Raw genomic sequence first — 22,506 nt, forward strand, 5'->3', positions numbered from 1 at the left:
TAGTTCATCATGGCTGGAGCTCACGACAGAGAAAGCTTATCATTTCATGGCAGCCAGGAAGCAAAGAGGAAGAGAGGGGCTGGGGGGATCCCCATCAAGGAGTCACTTCCAAAGACTTAACTTCCTGCTACTAGGCTCCACCTTCAAGAGGTTCTCTCACCTCCCAGGAGTATCACAAGCTGGTGACTAACCTTTCATCTTTAGATGTTTGGAGGCCATGTCTGACTCAAATAATAGAAGCTTCTGCTTCAGTATTCTTTCAGTTTTATTTTCCATCTATGGAGCCACAAGCCTCTTATCTCATATCTCATTATAAACATAATTATTCCTTGATATGCAGAAACCTCCTGCCAACATTCCTTAGTATGACATTTAGCAAAGAGAGTTGCCCTTGTGACCAGCTCCAGATAGCCATGCATGCATGAATCCTGCCTGTTGCTGGTGTTGCACATGAAGGGACAGATGGAAACTCCAAGACCAGAAATGCAATCTAGTTCTGCTACTCACAAAGGGCACTGAATGGTCATGAACTTCTTAAAAGAGTGGCATTCTCTGCATGGCTGGTGTTGAGATGATAAACAAGGTTAGGAGGTTCCCTCCCCCATGCTGGATAAATGACATCTCTTTCCATTACTATACCCAGGCCTGGAAGGACTATTTCCTTCCACAGAAATAGTCAAGGCTCTAGGAAGGAAGAACCCACCACAACCTGAGAAAGCACACCTTTTCTCCCAAGAGACATTGAAAGGAACGTCTCAAGGCAGAGACATGTTTCAACCCATTGAACTTCTCTCGCTAGAACTCTACTCTGGGACACAGCATCAGTGGCTTTTCTGTTACTGTGGTGAAATACCCAAGGCTGCATTCTTTAGAAGAAGCGGGGCTTACTAAATTGACAGTTTTGAAGACTGATCGTCCGAACAGCACAATTCTGGATGTAATGAAGACCTGTGAGCTGCATGATATCATGGCCAGAGTACTTGCAAGAGAAGCCGCATGGGCGGGGCATTGGGGTCCAGAAAGGAGAGTTCCATGATGATCTTATTAAAACATTTTACACCTTTATTTTGTGTGGGGTAGTTTTGGGTGGAGGGCGCATGCGCATATGTTTTCCATGACACATAGGGTGGTCGGAGGACATCATTTCAGAGTTAGGTTTGTCCTTCCATCATGTGGATTTTGGGGGGTCAGATTCAGATAACAAAGTTTGGTTGGCAGCAAGCACCTTTACCTGCCAAACCATCTCGCTGGCCTCTCCTGATTACCTTTATACCTTCCAAGGGCAGACCCACCATGACCTGTAACCGTCAACTAGGCACCAATTCTTAAAAGTCCCAACATCTTTTAATTTCCTCATATTGGAACCTAAGCTGTGTGTGTGTGCGTGTGTGCAGTTGTGTGTGTGTGTGAATATGTATAGTTGTGTGCATGTGATTCTATGTGTGTGCACACCACAGAAGGACATCTGGTGTCTCACCCTACCACACTACCACACTTTGCCTTATTCCCTTGAGACAGTCTCCGCCTGGTCCTGGAGCTAGGCTGCCAGCCAGCAAGCTCCAGAGATCTTCTAGTTTTTGGCACCCACAGTTACCTGATGAGCCATCTCCCTAACTCCCTTGAGGAACATACTTAAGTCGTAGCTAAACCCCATTAGCTGATCGTCTTCCAACAAACACCCCAGGACAATCTTTCCTTAGAACCTTTTTTCTTGTATCAGCTACTTTTCTGTTGCTACCACAACCCACTGGGACAATGAATTTACCTGGGCTTATGGCTCCAGAGGGAGTGTCCATAACGCTAGGAGACATGGCATGAAACGGGAATGGAGAGCTGAGATCACATCTTCAGCCATCAACATGAAGCAGAGAGTGAACTAGAAATAGGGTGAGGCTATACACTCAAAGCCCATCACGGGTGATGTCCTTCCTCCAGCGAAGCTGAACCTCCTGTAACCTCTCCAAACAGCACCACTAGCTAAGGATCAAAGGCATGAGCCTGTGGGGACACTTCTCATTCAAATGTCCTGTCCTGTTGAGAATGAGAGTTTTCATTTATAAGCTAGAAGCCACAGGGACTTGACCAATGTGTTCTGGTTTTTCCTCCCAAATTCCTAAGGAAAAAATAACAGCTGAAAAGTCCATTGTGTCCCCTGACGGATCTATGAGTCAGATGACCTCTCAAGTCTATCCACCCAGCCCATGCTCACAGTGGGGAACAACATGTCTCTGATTCTTCAATCATTAAAATCCTTAGAAGCCAAGGTGCCATCTATACACTTGGCTTCCTACACTGTAAGTGCTTTGTACAATTGATTGATTGATTGATTGATTGATGTTTGAAATATAGTGTGCATCCAACGTCAAGATCCTTACGGTGTGATTGTAGCATTCAAATTGTCACTTGTCTTTTCTAAGAATAAACGTCAGATGATGTAAAATGAATAGTGTTGGATTCATTTATTTTACTTTCCACAGACCTTCTGGCTGAAAGGCAGGCTCATAAAACATGTGTATGAGCTGGAAAACCTGGGGTCCTCGCAAGGATGGAAGGGAAAGTGGAATTTAACAACATCACATATCATATTCAGAGTCCAGGTACCAAGCTGCTGTGTGTCGGGGGCTGCGGTAATTAGAATTCTTTTGTGAGTCACTATTTCTTTGTCAGATAGGATTTTGAGACAGGAGAAAAAGCAAACGCTTTTCTTACTTATCAGAACTGACCACTAATTCCTAACCTGACCCACTGACCCACTTTCTCATTCATGAGAACTTTGAGCTCTGTGGAAAAAGCAAGAGGAGAGCTCTCTCTGTCTCTGTCTCTGTCTCTGTCTCTGTCTCATCTTTCTGCCTGTCTCTCTGTTTCTGTCTGTCTGTCTGTCTGTCTGTCTGTCTCTCCTTGGAAGTACCCTCAGAAGGATAGGTTTACAGCCAACACCTGTCTCCATCTTGGGAGGCTGGGATCTTATACTCCCAGCCTTGGCTTTCATAGGACCCCAGCCCATGGCACTTTGTGTCCCTCTAGCCGGTGTTTCCATGGTCCCTGCTCAACTCAACCACTAGCCCAGATAAATAGAGTCCTGCCTTGGTGGCATATAAGGGCTTCTTAGATTAATGGTGTTCTTGCTTTCCTTTTGGAAGCCCCAGAGGGAATATCTGCAGATTTAATTCCCAGTTAAAGGTGGAAGTGTGGGCTTGAATCTTGTATCAGGTATCGCTCCCTACCTGCTCAGCATCTTTAGAAAGGTCAACTCCGGGGAAGATTGGAGCATCAGATCTTCTCCCCAGTGCTGTGGAGAGACTTCTGACCTTTCCTTGGTCCTAATTCCTCCCCATCTCAAGGTTCTCCTCCTGACGTGTTTTTTTCAAGCACTATTTTTATTGAGGTATAATTAATCTTGAGTATACACACACACACACACACACACACAATCTAAATTTAAAAAGAGAATATTTAATTAAAAAATGGCATATTCCTCAAAACAACTAGGTAAAAACAACAAAGAAAGTCTGAGGAGCTGCTACATCCAAGAGTCTAAAGGACACTTAGTCGCCAGGCATGCTAGGCGGGTCCTGCCTAAAAACAAAGACATGAAGAAGGAAATTTGAATACAAGGTGGAGTTTTGTCCATGATGATGTACCTCATAGACTCAGTAACTGTAAAAGTGTGCTGTGCTAATTTAATATGGTAAAAGAAGGAGGTAGTGGACCTGAGACTCTATACTCTCGTTTTAGTGTCATCGTATGATTACAATTATTCTAACACAGGATGCCTGCTTTAACGAAGGGAAGTGTGACATGATGCCTGGTAACATCTCAGCCAAACTGGACCCTTAGGAAGCCTTTAGGTTGCATTCAGGGGCTGAAATGGCCAGGGCGAGGTCAGGAGAAGCTCGCCAAGATGGTCTTCCTTGGTAACCAAGGGTAACCAAGCAATGAGCTCATTACACACACATTTCAGGGATTGCTTGAAAAGCTAGAAATTAACCGGAGAAGATGACTCCATATGCTTGGTTTCTTTAACCTATTACATTCCAGACAGAATGAATGCCGGGCAGAAAGGAAGCCTAGAAGTAAGAAACTTGAGATCCCCAGGAAAGGAGGGGTGGCTGATATCCGGAGGATGCTGTAGCTCTCTAGAAATGAGCCACGCTGCTACAGAAGCTAGCCATTTGGAGCCCTCAATTTCCCAGCCAGTGTCAGGTAGATAGCTCAGATAGGCTTGGGTGGCCCCAGGCATCTGAACTATCCAATTTAATTTTATGCATTTGCGATACCAAAGAGGGTCACCCAGGTAGTTGCTCTTATTTATTGTCTTTGAATGTTGTGTTTGAATACCTCACTGACCACCAGAAATGAACAGGGTTTCATTTATTTACTTATCCGTTTGTTTATTAGTTCTTTCTCCTGTGAGTGTGTGTGTGTGTGTGTGTGTGTGTGTGCGCGCGCGCGCGCGCGTGTCTTCCCTTAGTTTCCTCCCTGATTTCTTCAATGTCTTCAGAACTGAGTCCCGGTTCTAACTCAGTGGAACAATCCCATGAATCCCTGCTGCTCAGGTCGCTCGAAGTGGACTTCTGAACTTCCGCCCTTCGTGCCTTTTCTTTCTTATTGACGTCTCAGCCCTTGAAACAAGGTCTTGGCTCCTTTCTCATTTCAGGATTTCTTTTTGGGTGTGCACGTTTCGGGAGGGAATGGGGGTGGGGGCTAGAACACCTGTCCGCTGATCGCCTGCCACTCCGCATCTGGGCCCCGGCTGACAGGCTTGTCTGCTTTGACTAATGATGTGATTGATGGACAAAATAAGGAAGAACATACAAAAAAACATTTCTGTCTGGGCTGGTGTGTCAGCAAGCCTTCATCAAGTGGCTGCTGAAGGTATATTTTGCCGCACGCCTCATTACACAGTAATGGCATTCCCAGGCAAAGCTGTTTCTTTTCATGACACAAGACAGCAGGCAGCTTTATGGGCGCTGGGCCCACCGAGCCCGGAGGAAGGAGAGGCACACTAAAGAGCGGTCATTTCTAAAAGTGCCTCAAGTTGCTTTTTTGTTGTCATGAATTTAATATGAATCAACACAATATGAAACGGGCATGAGGGATTTTAGTGACTAGTGATTTTTTAAGACTGCTGTCTAAACAGCCATCAAGGAAGAAAGGGGAAAGGGGGGGGGGACGACAAAATCACGATATTTTCTTCCTCCAAACCTGTTGCAAAAAAAGGAGTCATCTGTCAATTTTATTGCATTTAAAAAAGTACACAGAAGCATACAGTCCAAACAAATGTCTTCTTTCAGGCTAAACATGTGGGAAACGCCACATCGCTAATGCCAGAATCATCCCAGTCAGCAAACGGAGTATTCATAACCCCATTCCGACGGCCTGCCTGCTGTGGATGGGGTGACATTCATGAGAATTACAAATGTGGCCTCTTTGTGCGCATAACGATGATCTGAATGTCGGTTCTGGCTGGAACGTGAGGGGTACAGGGAACAAACAGCTTCACATAGCTAACAAGGTACCCACTAGCTTCAGTGCAGGGCTGCGGATGAAAGGGGCTCATGGCTAAATCTCAGAAGCAGGGAAGGCAAATGCTTAGCCTACTCCCCTCTTTCTTCTTTAGGGTACCCTCAGATTTGGTCATAAGTTCCTGCTTCAGATTTTGCAAAGGATTTTAGATTCCTCCATCTTTCTTTCTTTCTTTCTTTCTTTCTTTCTTTCTTTCTTTCTTTCTTTCTTTCTTTCTTTCCTTCTCTCTCTCTTTCCCCTTCTCCTTCTCCTTCTCCTCCTCCTTCTCCTCCTCCTTCTTCTCTTCTCCTTCTCTTCTCTTCTCTTCTCTTCTCTTCTCTTCTCTTCTCTTCTCTTCTCTTCTCTTCTTTCTCTCTCCCTCCCTCTCTCTCTCTCCCTCTCTCTCTCTCTCTCTCTCTGTCTGTCTGTCTCTGTCTTTCCCTCCCTCCCTGCCTCCATCCACTTCCTTCCTTTTTTCTTCTTTCTTTATCTCTCTCATTCTCTCTCTCTCTCTTTCTCTCTCTTCTTTCTTTCTTCTTTTCTTCTTTTCCTGTAGTAAATTTTCTTCACTAAGACATTTGACTACACGTGTTATACTCTTTCCCCTGCACACACATTGGACTGTTTCCAGAGAGAAATGCTTCAAATGAAGTTTCATTTGAAAAACGCTTTTTATTCCTTCCTGCTAACGGTGATGAGTCTTCAGCGGTAGATTGTCGAGAATAATATTCGATTTTAATGAGTTGTGATTAGGAATAAAAAGACTCTCTTCCCATAATAAATACTCGATAACAAATTAGAGGATGTATACAGGATCCTTATCTTTAGTTAAAAAATACGCAAATGCAAAATCTTGTTATGACAAATTTGAGAAAAATCTCCTCGTGTGTATTTTAATTGACTGTTTCGGGAGGCCAAATGATTGACATGTACGTCAATTTTGACACCATGGTGCACACGTTCATGCAAGCTGATGATGGAGAAGACAATAACCGTGTCAATGTGGTAATTAGTCCTCAAGTCCCTGGGGCTGGGGACAACCATGTAGCAGCTTAGAAAGATTCTAAAGGTGCTCAAAGCGAGGCAGCTTGTGACTTATCTGTACAGCAATGAGCTTACAAAGGGAACGAAGGAGGGTGGGCGGTTCTATTTTTCTTCCCTCCTCTTGTCCTCCTCCTGTTTCTTCTTTGAACAAAAGCAGACATTATTGACAGCCTTTGTTAATGTCCCACATCTGTTTGTTATTAGTTCTTAAATTTTGACATCAAGGCAAGTAGTTTTGGGTCAAAAGAGCCAGGGGACTATACCTCCCTGAGAGTTAATGCAGGGCCGAGTTGCTCTCAGAGCAGGAGAACACAGAGTGAGCTGGCCAGCACACACAGCTGCTAAGGTGATGGTAGGCTGGCAAGGGACCCTTGTGGAATCTGGAAGTAGGTGGTTCTCGTCAAGACACCCGGGTTTATCAGTGCAGGGTTTCCAGAGCTGGGCTCACCTTGGAAGGGAGGCATGGTGTCAGAGAGGGGTCAGCTGTGTCTCCTCATGTTCTGCAAGCCTTCTACCCTGCACTGGCTCCTTGGTCTGCAAGCCTAGAGGTACTCTCCTTGTGATTGACAACTTCAAACCTAAGCCATGTTTTATAGCTGTGCCTTCATCAGTGCTAGAATTGCTTTCTGAGGGACTAATCTCCATGCAACGTCGCCACTGTGCAAACAATGTAGAATGTTCTTATAAATACCCAGGAGGGGTAGGTCAGTTGCTGGGATGTAGACTCTTGATGGCATCAAGAGAAAAAGTGAACTCAGGGCCAGATGCCACACTGGCTCTAATGTGGTAGATTCTGTCACAGAAAACATACCAATGTAGGTAAAATAATGAGATGAAGTATAGCCTAGTCATATATTACCTTATCAGGCATTATACACTGTATATAATGATATGTGCTATGTCGCCGTTGTCATCAACACCATGTGATCACAAACACCAGGATGGTTACAGCATCACTGGGCAATAGGGACTTCCAGCTCCATTGTCATAGTAGAGATCATGAGTGTCTTTCATAGTAGACTGTGTCCATCATTGTCGACCAAAACACATGTGAGCTGTGACTCTAAGTTGATATAAATATTCCCTAGCTCTGCTTGGACCAAAAGCGTAACTCTGTAGAAGAGAATCTAAGTCATTCACTGTCAATCACTCATTGTTGAGGGGCAGAAAATCGTGAACCTCTCCCCACTCACAGAAGTATATAGATAACATACATCAGCGTGTATAGGTTAGTACTTTTTATAAGAGAACATGATGTTAAGCAGAGAGGGAGATGGGCGTTGGCCTGGGAGAGGTTAAGGGGAGGAGTTAGTTAAGGGGAGGAGTTAGTTAAGGGGAGGAGTTAGTTAAGGGGAGGAGTTAGTTAAGGGGAAGAGTTAGTTAAGGGGAGGAGTTAGTTAAGGGGAGGAGTTAGTTAAGGGGAGGAGTTAGTTAAGGGGAAGAGTTAGTTAAGGGGAGGAGTTAAGGGGGGAGTTGAGGATGAATGTAATCAAAATGCATTCTATGAAATTCTTAAAGAATGAAAATAAAAGAATTAATAACTAAATTAAATAAAATAAAGACCTAACAAAAGAATCTCAGAGGCTCCCAGGATCCTATTTATTTATTCTTGGCCAGACTGTGAGAACTGGTACTCTTTCAAAGTCCAGGAGCAGGTAATAGGTATAATATAGTTTCCCTATGTGGTGTCCTGTACCCCAGGGCTGCAATCTCTCCATTCTCCCAGAAGGTCGTTAGTCTCAGAGGCGATGGCTGTAAGACCCACTAAGGAGCCAAATCGTTTAGCAACGGAGATACTGTTCCTCAGCAGAAGGCTAGAGGCCAGGGGGAAGAAGCCTCCAGGTGGATGATGCTAAGCACAGGAAGAGAAAGGGAGAGACCCTCACCTCTGGTGATTTTCTTTAGTCCTCCGGGAAGCAGTCCCCGGGTCACAGGTGGCCCTATGTATTACAGCAGCCCACTACCCCTTCAAGTTTGTCTGTCTGTCTTGACTGATTTTTCACTCACAAAACTTAACATCTGTGAAGATGTCTCCTGCCTTTTGTTCTCTCAACTGCCAGGCACTGAGAAAAGCCTGACGGAAGCGTCACACTGGAAGCCAAGTTCCACCCAAAGCCCTGGTTCCTGGCACAAAGCTTAACTTATTTAGTTATCATGCCATTTCTGCTATTGTTTTCTTCTTCCTTCCTTCCTTCCTTCCTTCCTTCCTTCCTTCCTTCCTTCCTTCCTTCCTTCCTTCCTTTCTTTCTTTCTTTCTTTCTTTCTTTCTTTCTTTCTTTCTTTCTTTCTTTCTTTCTTTCTTTCTTTTTTCAAGACAGGGTTTCTCTGTATAGCCCTGGCTGTCCTGGAACTCTCTGTAAGCCAGGCTGGCCTTGAACTCAGAAATCTGCCTGCCTCTGCCTCCCAAGTGCTGGAATTAAAGGCGTGTGCCACCACTGCCTGACTTCTCATTTCTGCTATTTTTAATTGAATCAGTTGGCTTACTCAGTCTTGCAAAGATCCTTTTCAAGTCCATTTGGTCCACATGCCCAAAACATTAAAGATGATTTGTTTGTTTGTTTTTGTAGATAATTTTTATTTTTTAGAAGAGGTGTTCATTATGTAGTCCGGGCCAGCAGTGAAGTCCTTTTGTAGACCAGGCTATCCTTGAATTGGATAGCCTCCTGCCTTGGTCACCAATGCTAGGATCACAAGCCTGTGCTAGCACTCCTAGCAAGCAAGCATTTAGATGGGCTCGGAGTTTTTAAACCCACGGATGGCAGAGCAAAGGCAGCAGCATTGAGAGGCTGCACCTTGATCTGAGGGCAGGAGGTAGAGAGAGCACCACTAGAAATGGAAGAAGTCTTTCTGGAACCCCAGAGCCCATCCCAATGACACACCTCCTCTAAGGCCACACCCCCTGAACCTGACCAGCTATTCAAATAGGTGACCCTATGAGGTCATTCTCATTCAAATAGCCACAGCTTGCATTCTAAATACAGGTGGCTATGGGGGCCAGAGGGCCTTCAGAGGACTCTTCTACTCCCAGCAACCTGGCAACAGCAGGCTTCAGAGAGCTGTTCCCAAATCTTGACATTAGCCCACCTGTAGGGTAGGGTGACTGCAGAGGGAGGAGTAACATCCACTGGAAGCCACAGGTGGAGGGTTGTTAGGAAGGGGTTGAGGTGGGTTTAGAACTACTACATCTTGTCTGGGCAGTGAGTGGATGCAAGAAGTGAGTGAATCACAGACCTGAAGTCAAGGTAGACATTCACTTTCCACATCCTTCCTAATTACATGTTGCTTCAGTGGCTTCACTTCGTATAGATTCACGGGCATCAGCTCACGGTTTCCCCCACCTCCAATGCTTATTCCATTACTCCCTACAGTCTGGAACCTGTCAAAGGCCTGTGAGTCTGTCTGCACTTGGGCACAGCCCATGGAGGGAGGGCAGGGGTGGGTGGGCTTCCCTTTGCAGGAAATCAAACCTAAAACCTATCTCCTCACTTTGACTCCTCCCTTCCTCTCTGTCGTCCCTATCTCCTCCTTCTGAGGGACCCCCTTGAGAAGAAGTCTTGTATAACTTTTCAGATGTGTGAGATGGAACAGTTAGCTAGGCTCCGAGGAGACCAGTGTGAATCCCCTGGTTTGTGCCAAGATATAAACCTAAAGCCTGCCTGGATCAGACATGAGCCTTTGTCTCTCTCCGTGCTACGCTAGATGGCTGGTGGGTAGGTCTGAGTACCAGGAGCCCCCTTTCTGCTGCAGCTGTACACATCTGCTCTCCACCTTGGGAATCACCATTCTCGTGGCCGACGTCTTTGAACTTCGATGAGGTGTGTGAAACACCCCATCGACACATCCTATCAGATATCTTTTGAAATGAAAATCTCTTAGATCAGTTTCAACTCATTCCAAATGTCACAAGCACCCTCCAGGCTGAAAAACCAATCTTCCCTCCACCCTTGATTTGTTTGAAATGCGTTATGGGTCTATGGGCAGGAAAGCTGGCACGTGTGGAGCTGAGGATTTAGGGTAGGGATCAGTTCTTCTGGGGGGCTGTGCAGACTGGGCAGTACCTCCTGACGTGCAGTCGTTCACCATCCTCTGAGCTGCTTCACGATGAAGCCTAGGACTTTAGGCTTGATGTTGCCCCATCTTTTCTGTTTCTCCCAGTTCCTGTGCTGTTCAGAGACCAAGCCAAGTCTGCCCTTCTGCACCTCTTACACCATATTGTTATCACTTACCGATCCATGGGTAGTGTTGAGAAAAAGAGGGGTACTCTAGTGTATTCTCCTGCTCCTCCATTTCATACAGTTGCTCTCCTTACCCCCGTGTGTGTGTGTGTGTGTGTGTGTGTGCGCGCGCGTGCGCAGATTTATGCAGACACGCCCCCTGACCCTAGCTATGGTAGTATCAGCTTCATTGCAGGAAGATTTGGTTAATCGCCTGATATTGCTCCAAAGGAGCCTGAAATAAAACTGAAGCACAACAACGCACAAATCATGTCATATACATGACAAAAACAAACGCTATAAAAGGGGAGAAAAGAATTCGAGATACCGTGACTACTAACTTTTATCTATAAATATGACCAGGGCTCTTTTCTGACTCTATTTTGAAATGAAGAGCTATTGTAAAATGGAGAAAGGGAACTTAAAATAATAGGAATTTAAGGCCAAGTGTGTGTTATTAAAAGTTCGTGATGTTGAAGAGCCAAACTCCTATCCCACTACTGAGATTTAATATGTACTTCACACAAAAGTAAATCATGTAATATTTTCATGGCAGGCATAGAATTTTATGGCTTTTATGACTATCATGGAATTGGGATTCATATTTTATAGACAGCTCTAATAACATCAAGAAACTGCTCTGGGAAAAATGGGGGCTTAGAGGAAGACGAATGATCATTCAGCAGAAGCTAAAATCAAGCATAATTAAAGCCCAGAGGTAAAGATGTTTCTGTGGTCTACGGACTCCAGGCGGGCCTAGGTATTCAGCAGGGACCATGGAGTGAAGGGTCATTTTAACAAAATAAGACCCTTACCACCATGGATTATTCCTTCTTACAAATGTCCATCACCAGGGTGGGAGGACAAGCAGACTAGCCCATGCCAACCAGGAAATATCTTGGGAAGGATACTCCGAGGTTTGATGCCCTGCACGTCTCCGTATCTCCTCCTCGGGGAGCAGTCTCTGGTTTTTATAGGGAGCAGATGCAGCTGTAGAGGAAGACTCTTGGGACTTTCCACCTCGCTCACCCTTCCTTGTAGCAAACTACAGTCTCTGCAGCCAGAGCATCTGAGAAGTTAGGAGATAGATCGGAAGTCATCTCACAGCACCTATCCCTTACCGTGTGTGCTTTGCTGAGTTTAGCAAAGATTTCTATCCATGAGGGATGGAGCTGGTGGGCATGTTTCTGTTTTCCTCCTCAGGTACAAGGTTCCCTAGTGCTGTACCAGGTTGGTAACTACAGCCAGGACCATTCAGCCTTGGTGAGTTAAAGCTGAGATTTGATTCTTCATTTAATTCTCCTCCCTGTGCTTCAGAGTATACCATAGCACTCAATTTTGGCACAAGCTGACACACAGACTGTCCCTCCAAATGGCTCCTGTGTTCCTGTCATCCATCTCATGCCTCTTCCGCAATCACATGGTGACCCCAAGTCTCCTCAAACTCACCCCTCTCCTCCAGACACGATGTAAAGCATTGGGCAGTCCATTGATGACCTATGCATGACCACCCTGCATCCATTTACATCAGAGGTCATTTTCTGGCCATTCTCAGGATATACTCCAGACTGTCTGATGACAATGAGTTTTTTTCTAGGTATATCTTGTACTAACCTTGACCTAGCTCTCTTACCATGTGACCTTAGGCTGCTCCTTCTGAGCTCTGCCGGGTTACGTGTCAGGGGAAGGAAGACATCAAGTTTTCCTTCTCTGAAAAATTATGAGCACCGAAGTTTAGCAAAAAAAACCCCATGCTTCGTGTAAGTTGTAAAGTGCTGTGTGCAAGAGGAGCCCAAACACAATGCCTGGGTTAACAGCCCCTCCTCCCCAGTCACATGAACAGACAGTGAGATGGAAGCAGAGCTTCACCTGGCATTTCAGCCTCCCAACGCAGTGTGAAATGTGAGTCCCACGAGCTCTGCTCTGTATCGCTGAATGGTATTTTGAGGCAGTATTTCTGTTCTGTTCTCAGAACTGTCTGAGCCCTGCCTCTAACAGCCTTGGTAGAGAGATGCTCACACGGAAGAATCCCCTCTGAGGGGTTGACAGCAACGGTCCTTCTTCCCCAAGTTACATCTTGGTCCTGCTTCCCTTGTGGCATGCTGGTGAAGCCTGACCTCCCCATAACCCTGGTATGAGGCCGTGATGAATGGGAGGAAGCTCTCTCGGCAGAAATGGTACACAAAAGACAGAGATAGCCCATGTTCTCAGGGGTCCAAGGATTACTCATTCCTGTCAATCAGACCCCAGGAGAATAGAATCCTGGCTGGAACTAACTTAGGGTGAGCAGAGAGGGACTGTAGTCCCCCTGTCCTTGCGGGCAGAAACCCCTCTGGAGATCACACCCCTGGGCCTCTGCCTCTCCCAGTCTTGCTTCTTTAGTTTGCAATGTTGGGGATGGAACCTGGGTCTTGTCCACTTCCAGGCAAATGCTCTACCTCTGAGCCATCTCCTCCTAACCCTTGACTCTTTTTGTATGACAGAGCTGGCTGCAAATCCTGCCCTGAAGGTGGTGGCCCTTGAGAATCCTCTCCAAACTTCTCTTCAAAACCTTAAGGTAATTTCCATTCTCATCAAATGGCTTTGATAAAAATATTCAGCCACCGTCTCCTTTCCATTTGACTCTTAACTTGATAAGACATAATTTGCAATTGATTATTGCTCAGACATTCCTGGCACTGCATGGTGACCTGGTCATACATCTCACTCACTCTCTGCAAATTCAGAATGGGGGTGGAGGTGTTCTTTGACCTTTGACCTTTCTAAGGGGCAACTGTGAGGTCATTTGGGCTATTAAGAATCACGAGATCCTATTCTGCAGCTGACAAGGATGTACCTAGACGCATGAAGTCCTGAATTAACTTTTTTTTTCCTACTCTTGGTAAGACACAGGTATTTTTCAGAGTTGGAAAATGTCTTGAATGAATGAGCTTCGTATATATATGTTTTTAATGTGATTTTCCTGTATTTATTTGGGTGATCACAATTTATGCCAAGTGAAAAGGTTATGTGTCCTGGAAACTGAATTACCTCATTTATTTGTAGACATGATACAGTGCAGAACAGCAGAGGGCTCATCCTCTTTGCTCTGCCCCTGACCTCACCCTGAGCCTGGAGGTGGACATCTCACTGTCAGCCACCTCCTTGGGACCAAAGTAACCACTGCCTTCATAGGCAGGTTCTGAAACCAGTCAGTCTTTGGGGGCTAGTGTGGGTGTCCATTTCTCAATAGTTACCTCAATAGATGCTTTATTACTGTTGATGTTGTTTGAGACAGGATATCTCTATGTACCCAGGCTGCCCTCCAGCTCATGACTGTCCTGAGTCTGGGATTGATGGCTTGTAAGCTTGTGCAACCACCTATTTTCATAAGTAACATCCAGATGCAATCTCCTGTCCTTTCCCAGAAGCCATCCTGCCAGGCTTGGGCTCTGGTCTGTTCCTTTGGAGGGCTCAGCAGAGGTAGTACACCTTGGTTGTCTTTCCATTGCTACACTTCAACCTGAAGACATTTTTAATGGAGTTATTTCCTTCCGGCCTCTCACCAGCCCTGACAGGCCCACTGCATAAAAGAGGGAGGCAGGAGCCCAGAGGATAATGTCCTGGTTTGCTGGTGGCAGGGCCTGCTGAGTGTGGCATGGCCTGTACCGGTCACTTTCCAAGCCTGTGACTGGCCTGTTTACCTAGGACTTCTGGTTGACACTGAATCATCTTCCAGTCCAAGGAAAGGCTCTGCTGGAGGAGAAACAGCTCCGGAGATGCTTGGCTGAGGGTGGGATTTCCCCGTGCCCTCCAAGTCGTACTCTGTCCCTTCTTTGTGACCATGAATCCCATGAATCGGAGCTGTGCCAAGCCTCCATTTGATCGGCTGTTCTCAGGCTTGGCCCTTTTGGCTTGCCTCGCCATCACTTTCATATTACCCGGGAGTAATTGGATATTGGCAACCAATTATGGGATTTTTCACGTCAGCTTCATCAGTGCCTCTTAGACAACTGAGCCAGAGTCTCTTTTAGATGAAGATGAAAATTATAAAAATTTGCATTAATGTCCTTTGAGACATGAAAGCCCTGGACCTGATGGGATGAGAAAAAGGAGACAGTGGCTTGGCCCCTAGTTCCAGGGCGCCAGCCTCCTTGACGCCTGCTTACAGCTGACCCCCGGTATCCTCTGCCTCTCCTTTGCCTGTCCTTTGTTCCTATTAAAATGAAGGTGGCTCTGATTCTGGGGACTGAAGGGAACTTTCTGAAGTGACTACATAGATACATAGAAGACTATGGCTCCAAGGAAGATCTTACAGGCTGCAGAGGAAAGGAGGGGTGGGAACTGAGGGAGAAGGAAGAGTTAGGAGCTGAGGACACAGCTGGAGCCAACATTACCATACTGACCTTGCTGTCCCTAAATGAACCTTGGAGGTCACTACAGGTATTAACCACTTCCCTCCTCACTGGGACAAAACCAACAGAAGCAACTGGAGCAAGGAGGGGGTTATTTTGTTATTTTGGCTCGTGGCTTCAGGGGGACAGTCTGCCCTGGTGTGAAGTGAGGCTTCTCTGACAGTGAGTGTTTTCAGCCTGCCTTGTTCACGGTTTCAAGCCCAGGAAACTGTGAGTAAGACTGGTGGTGGCACCTGGTACTAACCCTTATGGTCTAAACCTAGTGGCCTACATCAGCCAGCTAGGTCCCTTGACTACCAGAACCTCCCAATACAACATAACGGGCTGGGGACCAAGTGCTCACCCACAGGGGCTTTTGCATCCAGACTGTACTGCTGCAGAGTTTCTCATGCCTTTGGCTTTATTGTTTCTCTTCTCTGGGGTGTTCTGTGTTCAGGAAAGGGTGTCAGCCTAGCAACAAAAGCCAGGAGTTATTAGACTGCTTGCTCCTCTCAGTGACACAGTCCCAAGACCTGCTCTTCATGGCCACTGAAAGGATGCCCCATGAGTGAGACTGGTCCAGCTTCTCACTGTGGCATCCTGTTCCTCTTTGAGTGACAATTTCTGGATGGACACAAGCCTTTAGCTCAGTTCCTTATCCAATCAACTAGTGTCTTCCCTGGATCAAGTTTACTTAGAAGTCCTTCCCATGCATGTCTCTGAGGGCTTAGTCTTGAGAAACCACAAGAAGGCAGCCCCAAATGCCAGGTGCGTGATATCCAAAACACGAGGCAGAAGTGGACAGACGGATTGTTCTGGACTCCATCTTCCTTGTTTATCAGCCTTGCAACCACAGGGCAGCTTCAGCTCTGAAGGATGTGGACACTGTGCCGATCTCCTGCCACAAGGCCTGTGAGCTCTGCTCTCTTGGAGCCCTCTGCACGAGCCCACCTGTGCCGGGTGGTGGTGGGCAATCTGATTGATCTGGCATGTCTGGGCTGAGGAGGGGAGTTGAACACTTCTCTCTGGGAGGGATTTTCAGCTCATTTCACAGATGAAATCAATCAGACCTAAACCTCATTCACAGTGGCCATGAGAAGCAAACCGGAACAGTAGGGGGTCAAACGGGAGACTTCCTTGCTCCCTGCCCGTCTGGCTCTACTTTGGCAGTGGGGGCCAGTGGTCCTTGGGCCGTGAGGAAGCATGGTTGCCTTCAAAGCAGGTGCTGCTGCGGAGACGGGTCCACTTGCCAGAGAAATCTGCACCAAACTGGCTCACTGAAGGAAGTCAGGCCTGGAAGATGGCTTCTCCAGCAAAGGCAGACCCTAAATCACGCTACTATAAATTTTCTTTGTCCTCTAGCTATTGTTTGGCTAACTGTGCGGACAAGAGAAAGGGCTCAAGAATGCCTAACAACGATGTATATAGGTTTCTTTTGCTTTCCTAGGGGACATGAGTGGTAAAAATCTGTACCAGGGATTGCATAGCTTTTTTTTGCTGGAGGCAGCTTTGATGAGTAGGCTAAAGCTGTTGACCTTTGAGTGGTAGGGGTGTCTCAGTTTGCTTTCTGATGCTGTAATAAATACCAGGGTCAAAAGCAACTTGGGAAGGAAAGGGTTTGTCTGGCTTCTACATCCCAGGTGCCAGTCTATCATGAAGGGAAGTCAGGGTAGACACCTGGAGGCAGGTGCTGAAGCAGAGACCGTGGAGGAACGCTGCTTACTGGCTTGCTGTCTGTGACTTGCTTAGTCCTCCTTATACAGCTTAGAACCACTTGCCAAAGGGTGGCACTGCCCACCGTGGGTAGGCCGGGCCTTCATCCCAGATGACTCTAGCCTGTGTCAACTTGACAAAAGATATTCAGCACAGAGATGGTTTCTCTGTCTTCCGGTCATCCTCCATAAGCAGACATTGGGATGTTAATGTTAGTCCTTTTCCAGGATGCTAGGGCTCAGCCCTGCAGAACGAAGATGGCGTAAACAACAAATGTAGGCCCTGTGTTGACAATTGCCTCTAGATCCCTGCCTCCTCTCTCAGCCGTAACCAGCCTAGAGCTCACATGGGTGGATGGCATCTCTTTCCCCACAGCTCTGTAACTCTGGGGCCCAGACTGAGAAGCTGATGTGAGAAATGGGTGTCCAAGGTCCCTGCTAACATGAAGAAGATGATCACCTACTTAGATTTGTTGACTGCAGGTTGGCAGGGGGGACCCCTGCCACCACTTCCGTACAAATTGGCTGCTCCTTATGGTTCCAGCTAGGCTAAATGGAAAGGCTTCTTCCACAAGGAAACAACAGTACGAGAGGCCAAAGTTAGTTTTCTTGAGAGAAGCAGGAAAATATCTTCAAGGTACAACTGGACCAGATGAAGTGCAGGTCACATGACCTAAGTCCAGCCAATCACAGTGAACAAATCTGTATGGGCAAAAGGGAAAATCTGCTTCTCCAGTTGCTGGGGAAGTTGCTTGCCTGAAGCTTCTGGCAGCTATCTTAGCACCATGAGGGAGAGGGAAGGGCTGCCTGAGAGCAGAGCCACCACAAAACAAGGAGAGGCAGAGATAGCAAGGGTGGGATGACATTGTTTAGAATCAGGATTCTGGCAGATTTAAGTGTAGACATGGTTCCTTCTTCCTTCCTTCCATCCTTCCGTCCTTCTGTCCTTCCCTCCTTCCTTTCTCCCTTCCTTCCCTCCCTCCCTCCCTCCTTTCTTTCTTTCTTTCTTTCTTTCTTTCTTTCTTTCTTTCTCTCTCTCTCTCTCTCTCTCTCTCTCTCTTTCTCTCTCTCTCTCTCTTTCTTTCTTTCTTTCTTTCTTCCATTCTCTCCTTTCTTTTTAAATAAACTTTATTATTAAAAATAACTTGCAAACAAATAAAAAACATCACACAAGAAAATCAACCTGACTTCAAATCTGTACAACCCATCGAAACAATACACACAGAGCACGCACACAGAACGGAAGTCAGGGAGTGCTGCGTTAACATTTTATACTTTAAACATGTCTTATGCACTTATCTATCACAAAAACCAAATGACCTACGGCCAGATTATAACTAGGTAATAGTCAGCTTCACATCCTCTTTCATAACCCCAGTCCAACATTAACTTCAGTGTCTCTTCACCCCCTGGTATTTAGCCCTTCTTCCTCCCTTTACACCATGTGGCTCTGTACTTACATATAGGTTTGTTTACACACGTGTTATTGGCCAAGTTCCTTATATAAGAGAGAACATGTGAATCTTTTTCTTTCTGAGACTGTACGCCCTCACTTAGTATTTGTACATTCTAAGTCCATCCTTTTTTTTTTTCTGTACAAGTTTAAGTTCATTTTTCTTTGGAACTGAATATTATCTCTATATAATATGTATGCATAGAGAATATGCACACACATACCAAATTATTTTCATTATCCATCTGTTGATGGGCAACTAGGTTGATTCATAAGAGCTTATAAACCTCTCTTTTGGTGTAAATCAATGTTAGTTCCTTTTCTCAATGCTGAGACAAGCTCCCTGGCAAAATCAACTTAAGGGAGGAAGTGTTGCCTGCAGACTGTGGTTTTAGGGGTTTAAATCTACCACAGAGATAAGGACACTGTGGCACAGTCTGTGGTGAGAGGTGTGGTTAGGAACAAATAACCTGGGAGGTGACAAGGAAGCAGAGACAGAGAGCAAAGCCAGGGCAGGCTCTAACCTTCAAAAGCCCACCCCTAGCAACACATTTCTGTCCCTGGGTCCCCCCTCCCACCCCAAGCACACAGCCATCTAGGGACCAAGTGCTCAAAACAGGAGACTGTGGTATATTTCATATTCAAACCATACAGGTAGCTGGCTTTTAAATATGCTTATCTTTGTAACTGACTTGGGGGCAGATATTAAAAGCTCAAAGGAAGCCCATGATATTGCAGATGTACCTTCAGGAAAATTCATCGAAGTCTGTCCACTCTAACATCATCTTCTTCTTCAATTCCTTTCAACCTTTGTCCTGAGTGCTAAGGAGACAAATCAGGTCTGTAGTTTAAGGAATTTAGAGGAGAGAGGAAAACACACCCTAGGAGGCACCTCCCAGCTAAGGTTTCAAATATATTGTTAAAGGAGTGCGTGCAAATGTACACATTAATTAATCCATGCTAATTGGATGTTGGAAGCAATATGGTGTGGGAACACCGAGAGGCAAGAGATTAATTCTGACTGAAGATACCTGGGAAGGATTCAGAAGAGGCGGGGGTATTGAGTGTAGGCTTTGTGAGAATGAAGGAATCAATGAATTAACACAGTGTCACGCATATTTATATTATCTATTATGTGCTCGAGTTCCCTGTACAACACTGGTAATGAAAAACAGAGAGGACCATAGACATAGGGACCGTGTCTTTTCTTGGCTTCCGATTCTCATCTAGTTGGGGAGATGATGTCTGCTGATAACTTATAATGGGGATGTCACCTAAGGAAGACTGCTTTGCATTTGGGCGTTGTGGTTTGAATGGGAATACCCCACATAGGCACTGGCATGGAAATGTGGCCTGGCTTAGGAGGAGTGCATCCCTACCAGTGAGACTTAAGGTTCCAAAGCCTACAGCCATTCGTTCTCAGTTCACGTTCTTTGCTTCTTGCTCACAGTTCAAGCTGTGGACACTCAGCTTCCCGTTGGGGTGGCATGCCGCCGCCATGGACTCTCATCCTCTGGAACTGTCAGCCCCAATATACCCCTCCTTCTATAAGACATCTTGATCATGGGGTCTTATTAAAGGAAACTGACTACCTGGCTTAATTAAAAAAAAAAAACAAGTTATAATTGCAGAGAGATGCAAGAGGGGAGTCAGAGAAGCAGGTTCTTCTAAGAATGAAGAAGAGCCTTAGGGGGTCTTTAGAACTGGCGAAACAAAGCACCACCTTCAGCCAAGAGCTCGTTCAGTGCGGAGGGAGGTGTGGGCTAAGGCCTGGAGAGGCTTTGACGTTGGGTTTGTGATGCTATGTGATATGTGATGGAAACCCACCGAAGGTTGTGACCATGACCATGGTGTGACTTCTGCTTTGAGAGGATGAATCTTACCAGAGGAGGAGGACTTACTAAGAGGAAGGACATGGTTTTGCCAGCAGTTCCAGGACTAGGGATTTGCCACAATGCCAGTCTTGCTTTTGACTGGTGGCAGCCAGCTCTCGAATGGTGGGTGGTGAATGGGGACAGCGCTTCTCAGTGTTTCTGGTCCCCTATCCTACAAGAGTAGAAAGGATTATTTTCTTCTATTTGAGATCACTCTGGAGAAGAATGCCCGTCTGGTCTAACTTGAGTCTCGAGTCTATCTGATAAGCAATAGGTATCAGGATGGATTGTTGTCGGAACTACCCTCAGCAAGTACCAGCAACTGGAGATGGAGGCAGTTTATTACCAGGGAAAAGGCATCCTTCCCTCTGAGTAACACATTCTGCTCTTTGCTAGGAGAGAGATTTTTATGTATCTGAATCCTCTCCGGTGTGAGTGTTTCATAGCCCTGGGCATGGCCTGGAGGGACCACCTGGGTCCTGAAGAAGGTTGTTAGAGGAAGAATAAAGAGAGACAGGGAGGTGTGGGGAAGGCCGCAATAGTGACCAAGAACATGAGGTATGCTGTAGCCTTGGCCATTCTCACACAACACCCAGGCTATGCCAAAGTTCCTGCCACTGCTGGAACTGGGCATCTGAGTTCCGCAGCAGTCCCTCTTTGGTTGGCTCGTTCAAAGCCTGAATGCCCTATTAATTCTGCCTTCTGCTCATAGCCTTCAGAACACCACTGACAGGTTGAGGATGGACTGACATACTCTTGCTCCTCTCTGTTCAATACTTTATAATATGACCGGGATGTTATCTATTCTGTTTACAATGTGCATGCTGGGGTTGGGGCAGGGAATTGAGATTAAACAGGCCAATGTCTATCTTATCCCCCACGAGGCAAGTGGCCGTGGAGAAAATAACACTGTTTAAGAAGTGGAAAATGTTTACTCACTTGGATCGCTGGGCTAAGAATCTTACCACACACCAGCTGGAATTATCCCCTCACTGTGAGGTAACAGCAATTAGACCTGCACCCCCAGCTCTGGTCCCGCAGCTGGGCTGACAGACACGTCAGATTAATACATCACCAGGTATGGAAGCGCAGTTAGAATTTGACTGAGGTACTTCTAGCCTGAGAAAGGGAACGATTTATCAATGCAAACTTAATAACATCTATTTGAATCTAACTAAAAATCAATATTTCATTACCAAATTGTTAGTGAGAATGAAGAAAAATTGCGGAAGTCGGGCAGTTTGGAGCTGGGGAAGCGTCAGGAGTTCAATGTGAAGACGGGATGATTCATGAGGCCATACCAGAGGAAGGGTGAGGGAGGACGAGTGGAGGAAACTCAGAGGGGGCCCCTCGCTCATGACCTTGGCCGTGAGGAGGGGGGGGGGGCACAAGAAAATGAGAGTGACTGTCAGTTCCCTTCAGGGATGGAGCCCTCCATAAATCACAGGAAGCCAGCCCTGGGAGAGAAGAGGAGGGCTGAGCTGGAGGAGGAGATGAGGGCTGGGCATGATGAGGAGGAAACAAATTAACTCTTTGCATTCTGGCAACAAAGTGCGTCTTGACTTTGGACCACATGAAACTCCACCAGAGCGGACTAGATGGATTCCTCGTGGACAGTTCTTGCTAAATCAGGAATCAAGTAGAAAGGGTGAGAAAGGCTGTTTCTAAGCCCATATAACTAAGTTCACACCTCTACTCCCATCAGAAACCAGTAATGGGTCTTTAGTGACTCAGATAAATCAGCTGTTTGGGAGATGAGATGCGGGAGAGGTTGGGACAAAGAGTTCAAAACTGCATTTGAACTGTATTGTAGACTCGGATTTGTCTTTGCTTTTACTGTAGGTCCAGTTCTTCCTTGTGTTTGGCTTCATGGGCCCGGCCATCCTCTGTTAGAGAAGGAATACGCTTGTGTCCTTCAGCAGGGACTAAAGGTGAATCACATGAGATGGGACTCCTCTCTGTAGGCACCCCATCAAATAACTTATGGCCTCTGCTTCTTGGTTCACCAAAGAGCAAGCAAGGTATGACTACTCACAGCTCTTTGGGTCAAGACTGCATTTAGGGAATAGAGAAAACCAATGTGTTTGGCCTTAGCGGCTTAAGTAGTAGCCACCATTTTAGAGTCACTTTCTTTAAAAAGTTAGGGTTTGTTTCTTGGTTCCAAAAGAAAATGTAATCTTTGAACAAAATGTGGGGGATGCATTTTTTTTAACTTAATCGTCTATCTGTAGCAACACTTGTCTACAAGGGAACTAAGGAGGGGTGAATGGACCAAAACCAGTATACAAAGGACAGGGGATTCTTCCACGTCAGCTCTTTTGTTATTTATTT

General features: G+C 46.0%; 1 long non-coding RNA gene across 4 annotated transcripts in view; it reads left to right on the forward strand.

The window, feature by feature from the left end:
* The window catches only part of LOC110299368 (uncharacterized), a 63,230-nt gene that overhangs the window by 19,755 nt on the left and 20,969 nt on the right, over positions 1 to 22,506 (forward strand). For 2 of the 4 annotated variants that reach the window (XR_003837126.2, XR_015047976.1), the window contains exons 5-6: positions 11,967 to 12,895; positions 13,247 to 13,320. This is a non-coding gene — a long non-coding RNA (uncharacterized LOC110299368). The remainder of the gene's footprint in view (positions 1 to 11,966; positions 12,896 to 13,246; positions 13,321 to 22,506) is intronic. The other 2 variants (XR_015047973.1, XR_015047974.1) reach the window with 2 other exon arrangements.

This window comes from Mus caroli, unplaced genomic scaffold (assembly GCF_978045245.1).
Source record: "Mus caroli unplaced genomic scaffold, Mus_caroli_1 scaffold_8, whole genome shotgun sequence".
Classification (NCBI taxonomy): Eukaryota; Metazoa; Chordata; class Mammalia; order Rodentia; family Muridae; genus Mus; species Mus caroli.